The sequence below is a fragment of the Chiloscyllium plagiosum genome, unplaced genomic scaffold, assembly GCF_037043375.1.
Source record: "Chiloscyllium plagiosum isolate Xiang-an unplaced genomic scaffold, Cpla_swu_hap1 HiC_scaffold_20, whole genome shotgun sequence".
In the NCBI taxonomy this organism is placed as follows: domain Eukaryota; kingdom Metazoa; phylum Chordata; class Chondrichthyes; order Orectolobiformes; family Hemiscylliidae; genus Chiloscyllium; species Chiloscyllium plagiosum.
Window position 1 is genome coordinate 50,014,355 of NW_028270158.1, and position 20,546 is coordinate 50,034,900.

Consider the following 20,546-nt stretch of genomic DNA (forward strand, 5'->3'; position numbering starts at 1 on the left):
CAGAGATCAGCTGACTGGTCTCCAAATTCCTCCTTCATATGCAGTATGAGTATTATTTACTATATACTGCATTGTCATGTTTATCCATATCAAATGCATTCTGTTCACCAATAATCAGCTTATCCATGATAGTTTGTTCCTGGCAGGATTGTTCACTTCTAGACCATGTCATAGTCTTGGTCCAAACACGAAAGTGGTGAATTCCAGAGATGAGATGAGGGTGGCTGTCCTTAAGATAGAATGTAAAATCATCTACTCATAGAAAGATACGCACATAAAATGGCCACTTAATCCATTATTTCTGTGCCAGCCCACAAAAGGGCTATCAAGACTTCCAGTTCCTGGTTCACAATATTATAGGTCACTTCAGGTGCAGATCCAAATACTTTTCAAACGTTGAAGGTTCCTTCTTCCACTACTCCTGGATTAAAATGTTTTGACAATTACCCGCTAACACTTCTATTGATTTCTTTCAGTATAAACCACCTAGTTATTGACATGTTTGTTTAGAAAAATATGTTCCTCCCATTCATTTTATCTCATAATTTTCTACATCTGAATGAAATCTTCCCTGATCTCCTCTGTTCAAAATAAAAAAGACACCCAAAAATCTTCCCTTAAAGCTAAAATTCTCATTCTTGGTGATATCCTTGTAAATCTCCTCTATCTCCTCACAAGTACATACACATCCTTTTTTAATTTCCAAGAACATAACTGTACATTCTTTTCTAACTGTGATTCAACTAGTGTTATACCAGTCTAACAGAACTTTCTTGTGTTTATATTCTATGCCTTCAATAATCAAGTATTACCACCTTATCTACCTGTCCTGCTACCTCCAGAAATCAGCTGACTGGTCTCCAAATTCCTCCTTCATATGCAGTATGAGTATTACTTACTATATACTGCATTGTCATGTTTGTCCATATCAAATTCTTTACCTCACTTCTCTGATTGAAACCATTTATCATATTTCTGGCCACTTGACCTGAGTATTGATATTTTCAATAGTCTACAGCTTTGTTCTTTTTTGATCTACGGATAGCATTAATAAGTCTTACTAAAACCAAAGTCATTAATTTTTGTTGCGCCTGCCACACAGTGTGTTTTAACTCATATCTAGCAAAGAAACTGCGAGTCAAATCTTAATAGTAATAAACAATATATGTGATGGATGGCAGTTATAGAAAGGGGGGGAAAGTCTCAGATACAGTCACATAGATGGGTTAACTCCAGGAAAGGTAAGAGAGGTAGGCAGCTAGTGCAGGAGTCTTTTGTGGATATACCCATTTCAAACAGGTATGCTGTTTTGAAAAATGTAGGGGGTGATGGATTCTCAGGGGAACATAGCACGAACAGCCAAGTTTCTGATATTGAGACTGGCTCTAATGCAACGAGGGATACATCGGGTTCCAAGAGATCAATTGTCTTAGGGGATTCTGTAGTCCGAGGTACAAACAGACGTTTCTGTGGCCAGTAGCGAAAAAGCAGAATAGTGTGTTGTTTCCCTGGTGCCAGGATCAAGGATGTCTCAGAGAGGGTGCAGAATGTTCTCAAGGGGGAGAGGGGCCACGAGAGGTCATTGCCCACATTGGAACCAAAGACAAAGGAAGGGAAAAGTTTGATATTCTGAAGGGAATTACAGAGAGTTAGGCAGAAATTTAAAAAGGAGGTCCTCGAGAGTAGTAATATCTGGATTACTGCCAGTGCTATGAGCTAGTGAGGGTAGGAATAGGAAGATAGAGCAGATGAATGCATGGCTGAGGAGCTGGTGTATGGGAGAAGGATTCACATTTTTGGATCATTGGAATCTCTTTTGGGGTAGAAGTGACCTGTACAAGAAAGATGGATTGCACCTAAATTGGAAGGGGACTAATATACTGGCAGGGAGATTAGAGCTGCTTGGGAAGATTTAAACTAGTAAGGTGAGGGTGGGGACCCAGGGAGATAGTGAGGAAAGAGATCAATCTGAGACTGGTACAGCTGAGAACAGAAGAGAGTCAAACAGTCCGGGCTGGCAGGGACAAGGTAGGACTAATAAATTAAACTGCATTTATTTCAATGCAAGGGGCCTAACAGGGAAGACAGATGAACTCAGGGCATGGTTAGGAACATGGGACTGGGATATCATAGCAATTACAGAAATATGGTTCAGACATGGGCAGGACTGGCAGCTTAAAGTTCCAGGATACAAATGCTACAGGAAGGATAGAAAGGGAGGTGGGGGGAATGGCATTTTTGATAAGGAATAGCATTTCAGCTGTGCTGAGGGAGGATATTCTGGAAATACATCCAGGGAAGTTATTTGGGTGGAACTGAGAAATAAGAAAGGGATGATCACCTTATTGGGATTGTATTATAGACCCATCAATAGTCAGAGGGAAATTGAGAAACAAACATGTAAGGAGATCTGAGCTATCTGTAAGAATAATAGGGTGATTATGGTAGGGGATTTTAACTTTCCATACATAGACTGGGACTACCATAGTGTTAAGGGTTATTAGGCAAGAATGTTCGAAAGCTGATTGGGGGCAGATGTTCGCAGGGAAAGGGATGGCTGGAAAATGGGAAGCCTTCAGAAATGAGATAACGAGAATCCAGAGAAAGTATATTAATGTAAGGGTGAAAGGAAAGGCTGGTAGGTATAGGGAATGCTGGATGACTAAAGAAATTGAGGGTTTGGTTAAGAAAAAGAAGGTAGCAAATGTCAGGTGTAGACAGGATAGATTGAGTGAATCCTTCGAAGAGTATAAAGGAAGTAGGAGTATACTTAAGAGGGAAATCAGGAGGGCAAAAAGGAGACATGAGATAGCTTTGGCAAATAGAATTAAGGAGAAACCAAAGAGCTTTTTTTACAAATACATTAAGGACAAAAGGGTAACTAGGGAGAGAATAGGGCCCCTCAAAGATCAGCAAGGCGGCCTTTGTGTGGAGCCGCACAAAATGGGGGAGATACTAAATGAGTATTTTGCATCAGTATTTACTGTGGAAAAGGATATGGAAAATATAGACTGTAGGGAAATAGATGATGACATCTTGCAAAATGTCCAGATTACAGAGGAGGAAGTGCTGGATATCTTGAAACGGTTAAAGGTGGATAAATCCCCAGTACCTGATCAGGTGTACCCGAGAACCCTGTGGGAAGCTAGAGAAGTGATTGCTGGGCCTCTTGCTGAGATATTTGTATCATCGATAGTCACAAGTGAGGTGCCGGAAGACTGGAGGTTGGCTAACGTGGTGCCACTGTTTAAGAAGGGTGGTAAGGTCAAGTCAGGGAACTATCGACCAGTGAGCTGGATGTCGGTGGTGGGCAAGTTGTTGGAGGGAATCCTGAGGGACAGGATGTATATGTATTTGGAAAGGCAAGGACTGATTAGGGTTAGTCAACATGGCTTTGTGCGTGGGAATTCATGTCTCACAAACTTGATTGAGTTTTTTGAGGAAGTAACAAAGCAGATTGATAAGGGCAGAGCAGTAGATGTGATCTATATGGACTTCAGTAAGACATTCGACAAGGTCCCCATGGGAGACTGATTAGCAAGGTTAGATCTCATGAAATACAGGGAGAACTAGCCATTTGTATACAGAACTGGCTCAAAGGTAGAAGATAGAAGGTGATGGTGGAGGGTTGTTTTTCAGACTGGAGGCCTGTGACCAGTGGAGTGCCACAAGGATCGGTGGTGGCTCCTCTATTTTTTGTCATTTACATAAATGATTTGGATGCGAGCATAAGAGGTACAGTTAGTAAGTTTGCAGATGACACCAAAATTGCAGGTGTAGTGGTCAGCGAAGAGGGTTACCTCAGATTACAAAAGGATCTGGACCAGATGGGCCAATGGGCTGAGAAGTGGCAGATGGAGTTTAATTCAGATAAATGCGAGGTGCTGCATTTTGGGAAAGCAAACCTTAGCAGGACTTATACACTTAATGGTAAGGTCCTAGGGAGTGTTGCTGAACAAAGAGACCTTGGAGAGAAGATTCATAGCTCCTTGAAAGTGGAGTTGCAGGTAGACAGGATAGTGAAGAAGGTGTTTGGTATGCTTTCCTTTATTGGTCAGAGTATTGAGTATAGGGTTTGGGAGGTCATGTTGTGGCTGTACAGGACATTGGTTAGGCCACTGTTGGAATATTGCGTGCAATTCTGTTCTCCTTCCTATCGGAAAGATGTTGTGAAACCTGAAAGGGTTCAGCAAAGATTTACAAGGATGTTGCCAGGGTTGGAGGATTTGAGCTATAGGGAGAGGCTGAACAGGCTGGGGCTGTTTTCCCTGGAGCGTCGGAGGCTGAGGGGTGACCTTACAGAGGTTTACAAAATTATGAAGCACATGGATAGGATAAATAGGCAAAGTCTCTTCCATGGGGTCGGGGAGTCCAGAACTAGAGGGCATAGATTTAGGGTGAGTGGGGAAAGGTATAAAAGAGACCTACGGGGCAACTTTTTCACGCAGAGGGTGGTACATGTATGGAATGAGCTGCCAGAGGAAGTGGTGGAAGCTGGTACAATTGCAACATTTAAGAGACATTTGGATGGGTATATGAATAGGAAGGGTTTGGAGGGATATGGGCTGGCTGCTGGCAGGTGGGACTAGATTGGGTTGGGATATCTGGTCGGCATGGACGGGTTGGACCAAAGGGTCTGTTTCCATGCTGTACATCTCTACGACTCTATTTAACACAATTAATATGATAATAACAAAATATGCTACAAACTAACAATTTATACTATAAAACTAATCAATTATCTTGTGCTTTAACTTGTGGATGATCATATACCACCACACTAGATCTTGGCCTTGATCCATGTGGTGTTGATTTTATGGTCTTCTTCTCGCGATATCTCAGATGTATCTTCTCTACACAGTGGCTGGTCTTGAGTTACCGCTCCTGAGGGTGGTTTCACAGTCATTCTTATACTTAGAAGTCTTTGCACCCTTTTGGGAGGGTCTTTGATGTTCATCAATAAATCGATCACCCTGATCAATCGGACCCAACCAGGTGTTGACATGTCGATGGCAGGGTGGTCCTTGAGCATCCATTCTGGAGGTGTTGGGTACAAATTGGTCAGGTAGCCCTCTCCAAATTAGGGTGTGAGTCACTCTTGTGTCTAGTAAGCAACTCAATGTTTACGATTGTCCTAGGGATGGCATTCAAATCTATTCTATTCAATTCCAATCCAAGTGTATATTGTATTGTCCGCAGCTGCTGGGTCAGTTGCACACTGTCTGTCTGTAACTGCAGCCTGTCTGAATTGTGCAGATTATTTATTCCAGAGTCTTTGAGCACAGTTACTTTTGGTCAAAGCTTGTTTCAATTTCCCAGCATGCCTCATTTATTGTTCATTTTTCATAAATCTATCGTTTTGAGCAGCCCATCCGGCCACACTTTCCTGGCTGGTGTTATACCTGGCATGAAAGGAGATGTTTGTTGGAGGCTAATCACCTCAGCCCAGAACAATGCAGCTGGAGTTACTCCAATATGCTAAGCTCCACCATCTTCAGATCCTTCATTCATAACCTTCCCGCTGTCTTAAATCAAAATTCAGGATGTTCATGATCCAATTACAAATCCTCAGACAATGAAGCCATTGTGTCCATACAAAACATGACATGGACAAAATCTAAGTTTGGGCTACTAAGGGGGAAATAGCACATAAGGCCAAACAAATGTGAGACAGTGACCACCTCTGAATAGTGTAGCATCTAAGAAAGTTCTTCCTTAAATCACTCAGGTATACACTTGCTCATTTTTAAAACCAATTCTGCTACAGTCCCAAATTCTACCCTAAATTCCCATTTATTTTTACCCTAACTAATAGCCTTTGATGTGGAACCTTGCCAAAGTTCTTCTTGAAATTAAACAGTATTAGTGAGACTATTGCTGAAGCTGTAGCCCAACTAGGAACTTACAGTTGAGATAATAATTATAACTTGAACTTTATTGTTTTAGATCATTTGTTGAACATTTCAAAAAGAAAAAAAAATACATGGCTATAGGAAAGAAAAAAAAATACATGGCTATAGGAAAGAAAAGCAGGAGAGTGAGGCTAATTAGCTAGCTTCTTCAAAGAGTCAGCACAGCTACAATGCATGTTTTGGCCTCTGCTTGTGCTATGTGGTTTAGCTCATCTACCGCTGAAACTCTCAACTTCACCTATTTTATCTCAGCTTGACAATTCCAATGCCCTTCCAGCTAACCTCTCAGATCCCAACTTCCATAAATGTGAGATAATCTAAAACTCTGCTCCTATATCTCAGCCACACCAAATTCTAATTCCCTATATCCTCTGTACTCACTGACCTACATTTGTTAGTGTCCATACAACACCTTGATTTTAAAACTCGTCTCCATGTTTCAAATCTTTCAAAAGACAGACACTTCCCTATCTCTGCAACCTCCTACAGCCCCCAACATATCAGTACTCATCCAATCCTGGGCTGTTCTGTTACTTAAATTGCTCGTACATTGGGGACCATGCTTTCAGCTGCTAAAGTCTTAAATTCTGAAGTTTCCTCTCTAAACCTTATTTTTCTCCTTTGAGATACTCCCGAAAATCCACCTTCTTGATCAAGCTTTTGATTATCTGTTCCAAATATCCTTATGTGATTTGGCATCAAATTTTGTTAGATAACACTGCTCTGAAATGTTCTGAAATGTGTCACTATGCAAGGGCTTAGATTCATGCAGGATAGCTACAACATTGATCTGTATTGGTGTTCCTCAGCTATCAAATAATACCTCTCCCTGGACTGTGATTTGGGGGACAGAGCTGGAATCTGACATCTCGCAACACATTACAGTGGAATAATTGCCATCAATTTTACTTGTTGGACCATATTGAATTAAAACATCAATTAATTAGCCCTGTCAGTACAGTAACTAAAATTGACAGCATTGATTTGAACGTTGATATGGATTAAATTCAAAGCTCTGATCTACTTCAATGAACTGCTTACATTCTTCATGTTTAGACTTGGCAACAGAAATTGTTATTTAGAAACTTCTCCACGGTCTCTATTTATACTCATACTCAGCTGATTGTTTGAACAAAATCTTTGATCTATTTTTCTGACAGCTGCACAATATTGCATCTTGTTATTTCAACTTTCAGATTTACTAGAAGCAATTCCTGAGAGAACCATCCAGACATTGCATTGCCTATTTCCACTCACCTGTCTTGGTGCCTGTCTTCAATTTGTCAATTTTATTATAACTTTATATACCTTAATTTAAACCTAGATTTTTTTTTTAACTCACATTTCAGTCTTAGCTGTCTTAATCTAATTTGCAATCTTGTTGTCTATATAACCTCATTTTCCCATATCCTTTTCACCATGGCTGGTGCTCCAGACTCGAACCTGCATTCTTATTCCTCTCTTCTCTAAGCCTTCCCTGTTATTATGCCTCATTTTTCTCTCTATCCTCGGTAATCCACGGTATCTCAAGTACTCATTGTTTTTCCTACTCTTATGCCACCATCTTAGGCTTCATATCCTCTTAATAACCCTACAGCCTCCTTCTATGCCTCTCTAGGTATTCTCAAAAGACCTATTGTGGTATTTATCGCTGCCTCCTAATGAGTAGCAATACCCATTCTATTCCTGACTTCACCATCCAGCCTGCCTGCTGAGAATATTGCAACCTCCTCTGTCCATCTTGTCACTTCTAACGCTGTTTCTGTGAACATTTCATGTAGGATGCTTAGTCATTGTTCCAAATCTCCCTCAAATATGCACTTTAATGAAGGTTTTGCTGTTCATGAGTTAATTGCAAACAATTGCATTGATATTATTACCTCAACAGAGACATGACTAAGAGTTGATGACATCTTTCCCTTCACAAAGCTTTCCCAACTGTGAAGCATCCATCACTTGCCCTGCTATACTTGCATAATAGTGTACTCATCTTTAAACCATACCTTGATATTTTTCCCCTCTTTTAGCAATTCTCATTTGGACAGTTGTCATGTTTCACTCTTAACACCTCTCAGTTAAAATCCTTGTTTTACCACCTACGCAGTTATCAAATCACCCAATTAACCCAATATACCCCATTAAACTTCTCACTAAGATATCCTCTCTGCTTTCTTCACTCTCCTTCTGTATTTAGTAACCTTTCATCCTTGGTGATTTCAACTGCTATCTCAACTCTTGTTCTTTGCAAACTGAGCTTACTCTGCTCCTTTCCTCCATAGATCTATCCTTTCAGAAAAACTTCTCCTATCACAGATACAATCACCCATTAATGCGTATTCACAAATGGTCCCATTGAGTATTCTTCTTAAATGACTTGAGTCGGACTTCTTTGTTCACCGATTTGAATATAAATTGTAGTCTATGCGAGGTGGAACCAATGTAAGGCAGGCTGGCTCGTATCTTAATGGAAATAGTTGTTACGAAATGAGAAACTGGTTGATGCACATTAAATTTGTTTCAAATCGGTACCACACTAGTAGAATGATGTCAAATTTGGACACATTAGTATAAGTTAATGTGATCCAGTAATATCACAGTTTTGTTGGATGAGAAGTCTTCTTTTAAATATTTTTTGATGATAAAATAAGCTTCTTAATGAATACATTGGTGAAGAATAACTTAACTGACCACTGAGTTGGATAAATCTGCTGTACCTATTGAATGTTTAGTGTTGGTGAAATAAGCAACTCACCAAGGCTCCTTCTACACCATCTTTCAAATCTGTGACATCTAACACCAAAATGGGCAAGGGCAACAGATATATGAGAATCTTATACCTGCTAGATTCCCTCCAAGCGACAGATTCTCCTGACTTGAGTGTAGTGCCATTACTTCACTATAGCTGTTTCTAAATGCTGAATCTGACTCCGTGACAATACTGTTGCTATCATATTAACCGTAATGATTCAAAAGGCAGATCACCATCACCTTCTCCAGGATATTAGTGGTGAGCAATAAAATCTGGCCTGGCTGGTAATGCCCACACCCTGTGCAAGAATAAAAAGGTTAGTGGATTTCTTCATTAGTGTTTTGAATATTTTGGCTGTTTTTGAGTCATCTTGTATGTTGGAAATACTTTAGGGGAGATGATAGGTCTTGGTGTCGGCTCTGCTTTATAGATCTTGGGTTGCCCAAATTGAAGAGGATGAAGTAGTATGAAGTTTATAAGAAGGCTTGGATAGAAAATTATCAATGTGTACTGAGAGTAACTTGCTACGAATTTAGCTCTCAAAAAGCTGGGTGGAGTTTCTGGGAAGATTATTTTAAGAGTGCTTTGTTCAATAATGTTTTGAGTCAATGATCTTTCTGTGGAATTTTGCTGCTGCACCACAATTTCTTTTTTCCATGAAGACTGTAAGAGCAACTGAACACTTGCACATTTTCTGTGTTCACGTCCATTTTATCCCCTATTGTAGCCAAACGAATCATTCACAGCTGTTTCTCTTCCACTTTTTGCAATGCAGCTTCCATTAAAAAAATTCTTGGGCATTTCCTATTCTTCGTCTGCCCCCTTGAGACATCATCCAAAATCAAGTTTCCACGATTACAACGATGATAGACATGCAGCTTTCCAAGTTGTCTGAGACTTAACCATCTCTCCACAAAATTCCTGTCTACACACTGATGAGATAGAGGAGTTTTCAATTTTGTCATAAACTCTCTGATGACATGACACCATAGCATGGCCACTGTCTGAACTTGATCAACAGACTGCTATATTTGATCCCAAAGATGAGCTTCCCATTTCACAAATGCACATGGCATCGCTTGATCCCACATTTTATCAACTCGTGGCCTGCTGAAACCATCATCCGTGCTATTTGTCATGTCTAGATTGATCATTCCAACTCAGCCTTGGCCAGGCGGTTATTCAGGGACATTTCGGTAACTTACACCAAAAGCGGAAGTTCGGAGTCAGCCAGCCAGAGGGACTTCCGGTGACGTCACCTCGAACTGGGTGAAGCTGCTCGGTGACGTCTCCCTGGACCGCCTTCAGTTGCTCGGTGACGTATTTCGCGGGCTGTGGTCGGGGCACGTTTCAAAACCGTGCGGCCGAAAGGAATAAATCTAACGGTCCAGAGCTTGAATCCAGGTGATTTTCGGTGACGCTAAACCGACGCTTTTCCCATTCCCTGAGCGATTCCCGAATTCGGGCGAAGCCGCTGGAGCGTCGCGTGGAGCGCGAGGAACGCCACGCGCGCAGTCGGTTGAGAACAGCAGGCGCTCACCCCTCCACACCTGCCCCACCCTCACCCCTCCGCACCTGCCCCACCCTCACCCCTCCACACCTGCCCCACCCTCACCCCTCCACACCTGCCCCACCCTCACCCCTCCACACCTGCCCCACCCTCACCCCTCCGCCCCTGCCCCACCCTCACCCCTCTGCCCCTGCCCCGCCCTCTCCCCTCTGCCCCTGCCCCGCCCTCTCCCCTCCGCCCCTGCCCCGCCCTCTCCCCTCCGCCCCTGCCCCGCCCTCTCCCCTAGGCCCCTGCCCCGCCCTCTCCCCTAGGCCCCTGCCCCGCCCTCTCCCCTAGGCCCCTGCCCCGCCCTCTCCCCTAGGCCCCTGCCCCGCCCTCTCCCCTAGGCCCCTGCCCCGCCCTCTCCCCTACGCCCCTGCCCCGCCCTCCCGCCCTCTCCACTACGCCCCTGCCCCGCCCTCCCGCCCTCTCCCCTACGCCCCTGCCCCGCCCTCCCGCCCTCTCCCCTACGCCCCTGCCCCGCCCTCCCGCCCTCTCCCCTACGCCCCTGCCCCGCCCTCCCGCCCTCTCCCCTACGCCCCTGCCCCGCCCTCCCGCCCTCTCCCCTACGCCCCTGCCCCGCCCTCCCGCCCTCTCCCCTACGCCCCTGCCCCGCCCTCTCCCCTACGCCCCTGCCCCGCCCTCCCGCCCTCTCCCCTACGCCCCTGGCCCGCCCTCCCGCCCTCTCCCCTACGCCCCTGCCCCGCCCTCTCCCCTATGCCCCTGCCCCGCCCTCCCACCCTCTCCCCTATGCCCCTGCCCCGCCCTCTCCCCTACGCCCCTGCCCCGCCCTCTCCCCTACGCCCCTGCCCCCCACCTACGCCCCTGCTTCCCCCTCCCGCCCTCTCCCCTACGCCCCTACCCCGCCCTCTCCCCTACGCCCCTACCCCGCCCTGCCGTCCTCTCCCCTACGCCCCGCCGTCCTCTCCCCTACGCCCCTGCCCCGCCCTCCCGCCCTCCCACCCTCTCCCCTACGCCCCTGCCCCGCCCTCACCCCTACGCCCCTGCCCCGCCCTCCCGCCCTCACCCCTACGCCCCGCCCTCCCGCCCTCTCCCCTACGCCCCTGCCCCGCCCTCCCGCCCTCTCCCCTACGCCCCTGCCCCGCCCTCCCGCCCTCTCCCCTACTTCCCTGCCCCGCCCTCTCCCCTACGCCCCTGCCCCGCCCTCCCGCCATCTCCCCTACGCCCCTGCCCCGCCCTCTCCCCTACGCCCCTGCCCCGCCCTCCCGCCCTCTCCCCTACGCCCCTGGCCCGCCCTCTCCCCTACGCCCCTGCCCCGCCCTCCCGCCCTCTCCCCTACGCCCCTGCCCCGCCCTCCCGCCCTCTCCCCTACGCCTCTGCCCCGCCCTCTCCCCTACGCCCCTGCCCCGCCCCTTACTCCCCTGCCCCGCCCTCCCGCCCTCTCCCCTATGCCCCTGGCCCGCCCTCTCCCCTACGCCCCTGCCCCGCTCTCCCGCCCTCTCCCCTACTCCCCTGCCCCGCCCTCTCCCCTACGCCCCTGCCCCGCCCTCCCGCCCTCCCCCCTGCGCCCCTGCCCCGCCCTCCCGCCCTCTCCCCTACGCCCCTGGCCCGCCCTCTCCCCTACGCCCCTGCCCCGCCCTCCCGCCCTCTCCCCTACGCCCCTGCCCCGCCCTCTCCCCAACGCCCCTGCCCCGCCCCTGCCCCGCCCTCCCGCCCTCTCCCCTACGCCCCTGGCCCGCCCTCTCCCCTACGCCCCTGCCCCGCCCTCCCGCCCTCTCCCCTACGCCCCTGCCCCGCCCTCCCGCCCTCTCCCCTACGCCCCTGCCCCGCCCTCTCGCCCTCTCCACTACGCCCCTGCCCCGCCCTCCCGCCCTCTCCCCTACGCCCCTGCCCCGCCCTCTCCCCTACGCCCCTGGCCCGCACTCTCCCCTACGCCCCTGCCCCGCCCTCCCGCCCTCTCCCATACGCCCCTGCCCCGCCCTCTCCCCTACGCCCCTGCCCCGCCCTCCCGCCCTCTCCCCTGCCCCGAACTCTCCCCTGCCCCGAACTCTCCCCTGCCCCGCCCTCTCCCCTACGCCCCTGCCCCGTCCTCCCGCCCTCTCCCCTACGCCCCTGCCCCGCCCTCTCCCCTACGCCCCTGCCCCGCCCCCCCCGCCCTCTCCCCTACGCCCCTGCCCCGCCCTCTCCCCTACGCCCCTGCCCCGCCCTCTCCCCTACGCCCCTGCCCCGCCCTCTCCCCTACGCCCCTGCCCCGCCCTCTCCCCAACGCCCCTGCCCCGCCCTCTCCCCAACGCCCCTGCCCCGCCCTCTCCCCAACGCCCCTGCCCCGCCCTCTCCCCAACGCCCCTGCCCCGCCCTCTCCCCTATGCCCCTGCCCCGCCCACCCCCTACGCCCCTGCCCAGCCCTCTCCCCTACGCCCCTGCCCCGCCCTCCCGCCCTCTCCACTACGCCCCTGCCCCGCCCTATCCCCTACGCCCCTGCCCCGCCCTCCCGCCCTCCCCCTATACCCCTGCCCCGCCCTCCCCCTATGCCCCTGCCCCGCCCTCCCCCTATGCCCCTGCCCCGCCCTCCCCCTATGCCCCTGCCCCGCCCTCCCCCTATGCCCCTGCCCCGCCCTCCCCCTATGCCCCTGCCCCGCCCTCTCCCCTATGCCCCTGCCCCGCCCTCTCCCCTACGCCCCTGCCCCGCCCTCTCCCCTACGCCCCTGCCCCGCCCTCTCCCCTATGCCCCTGCCCCGCCCTCTCCCCTATGCCCCTGCCCCGCCCTCTCCCTACGCCCCTGCCCCGCCCTCTCCCTATGCCCCTGCCCCGCCCTCTCCCTATGCCCCTGCCCCGCCCTCTCCCTATGCCCCTGCCCCGCCCGCTCCCCTACGCCCCTGCCCCGCCCTCTCCCCTACGCCCCTGCCCCGCCCTCTCCCCTACGCCCCTGCCCCGCCCTCTCCCCTACGCCCCTGCCCCGCCCTCTCCCCTACGCCCCTGCCCCGCCCTCTCCCCTACGCCCCTGCCCCGCCCTCTCCCGTACGCCCCTGCCCCGCCCTCTCCCGTACGCCCCTGCCCCGCCCTCTCCCGTACGCCCCTGCCCCGCCCTCTCCCCTACGCCCCTGCCCCGCCCTCTCCCCAACGCCCCTGCCCCGCCCTCCCGCCCTCTCCCCTACGCCCCTGCCCTCCCGCCCTCTCCCCTACGCCCCTGCCCTCCCGCCCTCTCCCCTACGCCCCTGCCCTGCCCTCCCGCCCTCTCCCCTACGCCCCTGCCCCGCTCTCTCCCCTACGCCCCTGCCTCGCCCTCTCCCCTACGCCCCTGCCCCCCTCCCCTACGCCCCTGCTTCCCCCTCCCGCCCTCTCCCCGACGCCCCTGCCCCGCCCTCTCCCCTACGCCCCTGCCCCGCCCTTCCGCCCCACCCTCTCCCCTACGCCCCTGCCCCGCCCTCCCGCCCTCTCCCCTACGCCCCTGCCCCGCCCTCCCGCCCTCTCCCCTACGCCCCTGCCCCGCCCTCCCGCCCTCTCCCCTACGCCCCTGCCCCGCCCTCTCCCCTACGCCCCTGCCACGCCCTCTCCCCGACGCCCCTGCCCCGCCCTCCCCCCGACGCCCCTGCCCCGCCCTCCCGCCCTCTCCCTGACGCCCCTGCCCCGCCCTCTCCCCGACGCCCCTGCCCCGCCCACCCGCCCTCTACCCGACGCCCCTGCCCCGCCCACCCGCCCTCTACCCGACGCCCCTGCCCCGCCCTCCCGCCCCCTCCCCTACGCCCCTGCCCCGCCCTCCCCCCCTCTCCCCTACACCCCTGCCCCGCCCTCTCCCCTACGCCCCTGCCCCGCCCTCCCGCCCTCTCCCCTACGCCCCTGCCCCGCCCTCTCCCCTACGCCCCTGCCCCGCCCCCTCCCCTACGCCCCTGCCCCGCCCTCTCCCCTAAGCCCCTGCCCCGCCCTCCCGTCCTCACCCCTACGCCCCTGCCCCGCCCTCCCGCCCTCTCCCCTACGCCCCGCCCTCCCGCCCTCTCCCCTGCCCCGCCCTCCCGCCCTCTACCCTACGCCCCTGCCCCGCCCTCCCGCCCTCTCCCCTACGCCCCGCCCTCCCGCCCTCTCCCCTGCCCCGCCCTCCCGCCCTCTCCCCTACGCCCCTGCCCCGCCCTCCCGCCCTCTCCCCTACGCCCCTGCCCCGCCCTGCCGCCCTCTCCCCTACGCCCCTGCCCCGCCCTCCCGCCCTCTCCCCTACGCCCCTGCCCCGCCCTCTCCCCTACGCCCCTGCCCCGTCCTCCCGCCCTCTCCCCTACGCCCATTGCCCCGTCCTCCCGCCCTCTCCCCTACGCCCCTGCCCCGTCCTCCCGCCCTCTCCCCTACGCCCCTGCCCCGTCCTACCGCCCTCTCCCCTACGCCCCTGCCCTCTCGCCCTCTCCCCTACGCCCCTGCCCTCTCGCCCTCTCCCCTACGCCCCTGCCCTGCCCTCTCGCCCTCTCCCCTACGCCCCTGCCCCGCCCTCTCCCCTACGCCCCTGCCCCACCCTCTCCCCTATGCCCCTGCCCCGCCCTCCCGCCCTCTCCCCTACGCCCCTGCCCCGCCCTCCCACCCTCTCCCCTACGCCCCTGCCCCGCCCTCCCACCCTCTCCCCTACGCCCCTGCCCCGCCCTCCCGCCCTCTCCCCTACGCCCCTGCCCCGCCCTCCCGCCCTCTCCCCTACGCCCCTGCCCCGCCCTCCCGCACTCTCCCCTACGCCCCTGCCCTGCGCTCCCGCCCTCTCCCCTACGCCCCTGCCCCGTCCTCTCCCCTGCCCCGTCCTCTCCCCTGCCCCGCCATCTCCCCTGCCCCCCCCTCCCCTACGCCCCTGCCCCCCCCTCCCCTACGCCCCTGCCCCCTACGCCCCTGCCCCGTCCTCTCCCCTACGCCCCTGCCCCGCCCTCTCCCCTACGCCCCTGCCCCGCCCTCTCCCCTACGCCCCTGCCCCGCCCTCTCCCCTACACCCCTGCCCCGCCCTCCCCCTACGCCCCTGCCCTCCACCGTACGCCCCTGCCCCGCCCTCCCGCCTTCTCCCCTACGCCCCGCCCTCCCGCCCTCTCCCCTACGCCCCGCCCTCTCCCCTACGCCCCGCCCTCCCGCCCTCTCCCCTACGCCCCGCCCTCCTGCCCTCTCCCCTACGCCCCGCCCTCCCGCCCTCTCCCCTACGCCCCGCCCTCCCCCCTACGCCCCGCCCTCCCGCCCTCTTCCCTACGCCCCGCCCTCCCGCCCTCTCCCCTACGCCCCGCCCTCTCCCCTACGCCCCGCCCTCCCGCCCTCTCCCCTACGCCCCGCCCTCTCCCCTACGCCCCGCCCTCCCGCCCTCTCCCCTACGCCCCGCCCTCCCGCCCTCTCCCCTTCGCCCCGCCCTCCCGCCCTCTCCCCTACGCCCCGCCCTCCCGCCCTCTCCCCTACGCCCCGCCCTCCCGCCCTCTCCCCTACGCCCCGCCCTCCCGCCCTCTCCCCTACGCACCGCTCTCCCGCCCCCCCTCTCGCCCACGCCCCCCCTATCGCCCACGCCCCCCCTTCGCCCCCGCTCCCCCCCCCACTCGCCCCCGCTCCCCCCCCCACTCGCCCCCGCTCCCCCCCCCACTCGCCCCCGCTCCCCCCCCCCCACTCGCCCCCGCTCCCCCCCCCCCACTCGCCCCCGCTCCCCCCCCCACTCGCCCCGCTCCCCCCCCCACTCGCCCCCGCTCCCCCCCCACTCGCCCCCGCTCCCCCCCCCACTTGCCCCCGCTCCCCCCCCCCCACTCGCCCCCGCTCCCCCCCCCTCGCCCCCGCTCCCCCCCCCACTCTCGCCCCCGCTCCCCGCCCACTCGCCCCCGCTCCCCGCCCACTCGCCCCCGCTCCCCCCCCGCTCCCCCCCCGCTCCCCGCCCACTCGCCCCCGCTCCCCGCCCGCTCCCCGCCCACTCCCCCCCCACTCCCCGCCCACTCCCCGCCCACTCCCCCCCCACTCCCCCCCCACTCCCCCCCCACTCCCCCCCCACTCCCCCCCCACTCCCCCCCCACTCCCCCCCCACTCGCCCCCACTCGCCCCCACTCGCCCCCACTCGCCGCCCACTCCCCGCCCACTCCCCGCCCACTCCCCCCCCCTCGCCCCCACTCGCCGCCCACTCGCAGCCCACTCGCCCCCACTCGCCGCCCACTCGCCCCCACTCCCCGCCCACTCGCCCCCACTCCCCGCCCACTCGCCCCCACTCCCCGCCCACTCGCCCCCACTCCCCGCCCACTCGCCCCCACTCCCCGCCCACTCGCCCCCACTCCCCGCCCACTCGCCCCCACTCCCCGCCCACTCGCCCCCACTCCCCGCCCACTCGCCCCCACTCCCCGCCCACTCGCCCCCACTCCCCGCCCACTCGCCCCCACTCCCCGCCCACTCGCCCCCACTCCCCGCCCACTCGCCCCCACTCCCCGCCCACTCGCGCCCACTCCCCGCCCACTCGCCCCCACTCCCCGCCCACTCGCGCCCACTCCCCGCCCACTCGCCCCCACTCCCCGCCCACTCCCCGCCCTCTCCCCGCCCTCTCCCCCGCCCTCTCCCCCGCCCTCTCCCCCACTCCCCGCCCTCCCCGCCCTCTCCCCCACTCCCCGCCCTCTCCCCCACTCCCCGCCCTCTCCCCCACTCCCCGCCCTCTCCCCCACTCCCCGCCCTCTCCCCCACTCCCCGCCCTCTCCCCCACTCCCCGCCCTCTCCCCCACTCCCCGCCCTCTCCCCCACTCCCCCCCACTCCCCCCCACTCCCCCCCTCCCCCCCACTCCCCCCCTCCCCCCCACTCCCCTCACTCCCCCCCCCTCCCCCACTCCCCCCCCTCTCCCCCACTCCCCCCCCTCTCCCCCACTCCCCCCCCTCTCCCCCACTCCCCCCCTCTCCCCCTCGCCCCGCCCTATCCCCCTCGCCCCGCCCTCGCCCCACCCTCTCCCCCACGCCCCACCCTCTCCCCCACGCCCCGCCCTCTCCCCCACGCCCCGCCCTCTCCCCCACGCCCCGCCCTCTCCCCCACGCCCCGCCCTCTCCCCCACGCCCCGCCCTCTCCCCCACGCCCCGCCCTCTCCCCCACGCCCCGCCCTCTCCCCCACGCCCCGCCCTCTCCCCCACGCCCCGCCCTCTCCCCCACGCCCCGCCCTCTCCCCCACGCCCCGCCCCCTCTCCCCCTCTCCCCCATGCCCCGCCCTCTCCCCTACGCCTCGCCCTCTCCCCTACGCCCCGCCCTCTCGCCCTCTCCCCTACGCCCCGCCCTCTCGCCCTCTCCCCTACGCCCCGCCCTCTCGCCCTCTCCCCTACGCCCCGCCCTCTCGCCCTCTCCCCTACGCCCCGCCCTCTCCCCTACGCCCCGCCCTCTCCCCTACGCCCCGCCCTCTCCCCTACGCCCCGCCCTCTCCCCTACGCCTATGCCTCACCCCCAGCCCTCTCCCCTACGCCCCCCCCCCCCCGTCTCCCCTACACCCCTGCCCGGCTCTATGCACCCTCTCCTCTACGCACCCTCTCCCCTACCCTCCCACCCTCTCCCCTATGCACCTGCCCCACCCTCCCCCCGCTCACCTGCCCCACCCTCCCCCCTGCTCACCTGCCCCACCCTCCCCCCTGCTCACCTGCCCCACCCTCCCCCCTACTCACCTGCCCCACCCTCCCCCCTACGCACTTGCCCCACCTCCACACCCTCTTCCCCTACGCACTTGCCCCACCTCCACACCCTCTTCCCCTACGCACCAGCCCCAGCCCAACATCTCCCCCACACATGCTGCCCCACCCCCACACCCTCTCCCCCTACATACCTACCCCACTGCCACACTCTCTTCCCCCACTCCCTGTCCCCCTCCCCACATCCTCTACCCCTGCATACCTGCCCTAACGCCACACCCTCTCCCTCTAAACATCTGCCCCACCCCCATACCCTCCCTCTAAACATCTGCCCCATCCCCACTCCCTCCCTGTACACACCAGCCCCACCCCCTCACCCTCTACCCCCACAAACGCTGTTCCGTCCACACACCCTCTCCCCTGTGTACCAGCCACTCCACCACACCCTCTCCCCTACACGCCAGTCCCAGCCTCACAACATCTCCCCCACCCCCTACACCCTCATCTCCACATACCTGCGCCTCACCCTCTCCCCCTACACACCCGCCCCACATCCTCTCCCCACGCACCTGCACCACCCCCACACCCTGTTCCCTGCATACCTGCCCTACCATCTCACCACCCTCCCCCAACACAAACACCTGTCCCACCCCCACACCCTCTCCCCTCTGTAGACAGACTGACGAGGGGAGAGGCCATTTTGGATTTGGTGCTCAGTAATGAGCCAGGACAGGTGTCAGATCTCATGGTGGGACAGCACTTTGGTGAAAGTGATCATAACTGCCTCACATTTAGCATTGCCTTGGAGAGTGAAAGGAGCAGTTACCGAGGGAAGATATTTAATTGGGGAAAAGGAAATTATGACGCTATCAGACAGGAGTTGGGAAGTACAGACTGGGAGCAATTGTTTCACAGAAAGGGCACAGCAGACGTGGAGACTATTTAAGGAGCTGTTGTTGCGAGTGATGTACAAAACTGTTCCTCTGAGACAGGTAAGGAGGGGTAAGATTAAGGAACCTTGGATGACAAGAACTGAGGAACGTCTCATCAAAAGGAACAAGGCAGCTTACGTAAGGTGGAGGAAGCAAGGATCTAGCACAGCTTTAGAGGGTTATAGGCTTGCTAGAAAGGAACTCAGAAATGGACTGAGGAGAGCCAGGAGGGAGCACGAAAAACACTTGGCAAGAAGGATTAGGGAGAACCCAAAGCCATTTTACTCAGACACGCGGAATAAGAGAATGATCAGGGAGAAGGTAGGGCTGATCAGGGATAGCGGAGGGAACTTGTGCGTGGAGTCTGAGCAGACAGGGGAAGCTCTAAATGAGTGTTTTGCTTCGGTTTTCACCAAGGAAAGAGAACTTGTTGTAAATGAAAACTTAGAGGAGCTGGTATACAGTCTTGACCAGATCAAGATTGATGAAGTTGATGTGCTGGAAATTTTGGAAAACATTAAGATTGATAAGTCCTGAGGGCCAGACCAGATTTATCCTAGGCTGCTCCGGGAAGCGAGAAAGGAGGTTGCTAAGCCGCTAGCGAGAATATTTGCCTCCTCACTCTCCACAGGAGTCGTACTGGAGGATTGGAAGGAGGCAAATGTTGCTGTTTTCAAGAAGGGTGGTAGGGAAATCCCTGGCAATTACAGACCAATCAGTCTTATGTCTGTGGTCAGCAAAGTTTTGGAAAGAAATCTGAGGGATAGGATTTATGAATATTTGGCAAAGCATAGTGTGATTAAAGGCAGTCAGCATGGCTTTGTGAGGGGCAGGTCATGCCTTACAAATCTTATTGAGTTCTTTGAGGAGGTGTCAAGAAAGGTCGACGATGGTCGAGCAGTGGATATGGTGTATATGGACTTCAGCAAGGCATTTGATAGGGTTCCCCATGGTAGGCTCATTCACAAAGTCAGGAGGTATGGGGTACAGGGATATCTGGATTCAGAATTGGCTGGCTGACAGAAGGCAGAGAATGGTTGTAGATGGAAAGTATTCTGCCTGGAGGTCAGTGTTGAGTGGGGTCCCGCAATGCTCTGTTCTTGGGCCTCTGCTCTTTGTAGTTTTTATAAATGACTTGGATGAGGAGGTTGAGGAGTGGGTTAGTAAATTTGCAGATGACACAAAGGTTGGAGGTGTTGTCGATAGTATAGAGGGATACTGCAGCACGACATAGGATGCAGAGCTGAAAATGTGTTGCTGGAAAAGCGCAGCAGGTCAGGCAGCATCCAGGGAACAGGAGAATCGACGTTTCGGGCATAAGCCCTTCTTCAGGATTCCTGAAGAAGGGCTTATGCCCGAAACGTCGATTCTCCTGTTCCCTGGATGCTGCCTGACCTGCTGCGCTTTTCCAGCAACACATTTTCAGCTCTGATCTCCAGCATCTGCAGACCTCACTTTCTCCTCAAGGATGCAGAGCTGAGCTGAGAAATGGCAGATGGAGTTCAACCTGGATAAATGCGAAGTGATGCATTTTGGAAGGTCGAACTCGAATGCTGAATATAGGATTAAAGACGGTGTGGAGGAACAGAGGGATCTGGGTGTGCAAATAGACCCCTCAAAGTTGCCACCCAAATGGATTGGGTTGTTAAGAAAGCATATGGAGTTTTGGCTTTCATTAACAGGGGTGTAGAGTTTAAGAGCCGCGAGGTTTTGCTGCAGCTCTAAAAGTCCCTGGTGAGACCACACTTGGAATACTGTGTCCAGTTCTGTCCCCCCCTTCCTCATCCCCTATACACCTGCAGCTCTCCTATATCTCCCCTCCCTACCACACATCCTCTTGTCCGACACATCTGCCACTCCCCACAACACCTTGCACT